The sequence below is a fragment of the Amblyomma americanum genome, unplaced genomic scaffold, assembly GCF_052857255.1.
Source record: "Amblyomma americanum isolate KBUSLIRL-KWMA unplaced genomic scaffold, ASM5285725v1 scaffold_74, whole genome shotgun sequence".
In the NCBI taxonomy this organism is placed as follows: domain Eukaryota; kingdom Metazoa; phylum Arthropoda; class Arachnida; order Ixodida; family Ixodidae; genus Amblyomma; species Amblyomma americanum.
Window position 1 is genome coordinate 304,409 of NW_027526546.1, and position 3,595 is coordinate 308,003.

Sequence of the window (3,595 nt, forward strand, 5' to 3'; positions counted from 1 at the left end):
GTGAGTACATGGGAATCTTCTGAAGATTATAGACATTTTGTGAACACACCATCTAATTGCAGGAAAAAGCTACATTCAATCCACCTGGTGTGGCTTTCAACACTTCCGTTATCGAATACTGAGTAGGCATCCAAATATAAAGGACTAGGTACTGAATTTTTGCTTGTGTGTTTTCTTCTTTCAAATGATGCATTAGACATTCATATACATGTACGACCACTAAATAATTTATAATTGAATTTCTTCTTGACGTTGTTTTGGTTTCATCAGTCGAACGATGACTGCGACGTGTAGTTGGTGTTTAATTCACATGAGACATAACAAATCGGTTATATTATTGCTGACAGATAATTTTTGTCCTTCCAGGTCTCGGAACAGGCTGGATTAAATGTCGTGGGGAATTAAAACTACATATCAGCGATTGTATTAGTTTTTCTAGTTGCATCATGTGACCAAAACATCAACTTGACGACAGTCGTCATTCGGTCGATGAAGCCAAAACCGCATAAGAGAAGAAATTCAATTATAAATTATTTAGCGGGGCTGTAGGCAAATACTACCCGGTAATACATGTATTTTTTTATCTAACGCGTCGTTTGACAGAAGAAAACACGCAATAAATTTAGGTGTCTATTGTCCTTTAATGACTCATGCACCTATCGGTTATTCTTACTATGGATATTTATGCTTATTGTGGTTACAGATATTAATAGCAAAAGAAATTTGCTGATATTTCAAGCATTGCACATTGTAGCATTGCATACGGTTATCAAGCATTTCCTGGAAGATGACTGTTATACTGTGCAAAGTGATTTTTATCCACCATACCGAATATCAGTTTGATATGTGTGTTTATTTGTTCACTTTTACCGCTGCTGTGCAGCGCAGAATACCTACAGCCACCATTGAAGGCATCAATAACAGAGTGGCAGCATTTCTGCGTGGGGCGAGAGACCGGGATGGCGGTCGGAGGGCTCGGATGAAGGGGGTGGACCCTTCACCCCAGTAATTGAGGCATTCTTTTAATGCCCACCATATGCATTGCAAAAACAAATAAATAAGAATTCTTACTTGCGTTGTATTGTCAGATATGTGGAATGTAATTTCAGTAGTAATATGTACACAAAAAATACTGAAGTGAAGAAAGCCTCTCTGGGTTGGCAGGTGGGCCTTAAGTCTAATTGGGTCGGTGGGCTTAAAGGCTATGGGTTCTATATGGGTTACCTTTGTTGACTTCCCGCAAGTGTCTCCTAAGAAGCCTACTGTGACCAGAACAGACTAGCTCAAGGGGGATTGGGACGGGCTAGCCCACGTGGGCCCGGAGTGGGCTAGCCCGCGTGGGCCCGGAGTGGGCTAGCCCGCGTGGGCCCGGAACGGGCTAGCCCGCGTGGGCCCGGAACGGGCTAGCCCGCGTGGGCCCGGAACGGGCTAGCCCGCGTGGGCCCGGAACGGGCTAGCCCGCGTGGGCTCGGAACGGGCTAGCCCGCGTGGGCCCGGAACGGGCTAGCTCGCGTGGGCCCGGAACGGGCTAGCCCGCGTGGGCCCGGAGTGGGCTAGCCCGCGTGGGCCCGGAGTGGGCTAGCCCGCGTGGGCCCGGAACGGGCTAGCCCGCGTGGGCCCGGGACGGGCTAGCCCAAGGGGATCCAGCGCGGAGCTGCGTGGGGCTATGCAGTAAGCCCACTGGGCTGCCCTTGTGGGTCCCCCCCGATGCCGAGTTGCAAATCCCGCACATATCCCACGTCGGGCCCCTGTGGGCAGCCCGTGCCGGGCCCACAAGGGCCCGCAATTCAGAGCCCCGTTTGTGCTACTGGGGAAGTGTCCATGTGAAACGCGTCAAAACTTTTTCTCTCATAACGGCGCGAAAAGCTTGTATTCGTGCTTATTACAACGAGACAAGCTGTTTTAGACCGAAACGAGCTAGATCTGAACACATCGGTTTTACAAGTGTCCATGTTAACGCGTCAAAACTTTTTCTCTTATAACTGCGCGAAAATTCGTGCTTAATACAACGAAACAAGCTGTTTTAGACCAAAACGAGCTAGATCTGAACACATCGGTTTTACAAGTGTCCGTGTGATTCGCGTCAAAACTTTTTCTCTCGTAACTGCGCGAAAAGCATGTATTCGTGCTTAATAGAACGAGACCAGCTCTCTTTGACCGAAACGAGCTAAATCTAAACACAACGGTTTTACAAGTGTCCATGTGATACGCGTCAAAACTTTTTCTCTCATAACTAGGCAAAAAGCTTGTAATTGTGCTTAATACAACGAAACAACCTGTTTCAGACAGAAACGAGCTAAATATGAACACATCGGTTTTACAAGTGTCCATGTGAACGCGTCTAAACTTTTTCTCCTATAACTTCACGAAAAGCATGTATTCGGGCTTAATACAACGAAACAAGCTGTTTTAGACCAAAACTAGCTAGATCTGAACACATCGGTTTTACATGTGTCGATGTGATACGCGTCAAAGTTTTTGTCTCTCATAAATGCGCGAAAAGCTTGTATTCGTGCTTAATACAACGAAACAAGCTGTTTAGACCGAAACGAGCTAAATCTGAACACCGATTTTAACTGCGCGAAAATTCGTGCTTAATATAACGAAATAAACTGTTTTAGACCAAAACGAGCTAGATCTGAAAACATCGGTTTTACAGCTGTCCGTGTGATTCGTGCTTAATACAACGAAACAAGCTGTTTTAGACCAAAACTAGCTAGATCTTTACAAGTGTCCGTGTGATACGCGTCAAAACTTTTTCTCTCGTAACTGCGCGAAAAGCATGCATTCGTGCTTAATAGAACGAGACAAGCTGTTTTAGACCGAAACGAGCTAAATCTGAACAAAACGGTTTTACAAGTGTCCATGTGATACGCGTCAAAACTTTTTCTCTCATAACTGCGCGAAAAGCTTGTATTCGTGCTTATTACAACGAGACAAGCTGTTTTAGACCGAAACGAGCTAGTTCTGAACACATCGGTTTTACAAGTGTCCGTGTGATACGCGTCAAAACTTTTTCTCATAACTGTGCGAAAAGCATGTATTGGTGCCTAATACAACGAAACAAGCTGTTTTAGACCGAAACGAGCTAGATCTGAACACATCGGTTTTACAAGTGTCCGTGTGATACGCGTCAAAACTTTTTCTCTCGTAACTGTGCCAAAAGCTGTATTTGTGCCTAATACAACGAAACAAGCTGTTTTAGACCGAAACGAGCTAAATCTGAACACATCGGTTTTGCATGTGTCCGTGTGATACGCGTCAAAACGTTTTCTCTCATAACTGCGCGAAAAGCATGTATTCGTGCTTAATAGAACGAGACAAGCTGATTTAGACCGAAACGAGGTAAATCAGAACACATCGGTTTTACAAGTGTCCATGTGAATGCGTCAAAACGTTCTCTCGTATAACTGCGCGAAAAGCATGTATTCGTGCTTTATACAATGAAACTAGCTGTTTTAGACCAAAACTATCTAGATCTGAACACATCGGTTTTACAAGTGTTCGTGTGATACGCGTCAAAACGTTTTCTTTCATAACTGCGCGAAAAGCATGTATTCGCGCTTAATACAACGGAACAAGCTGTATTAGACCG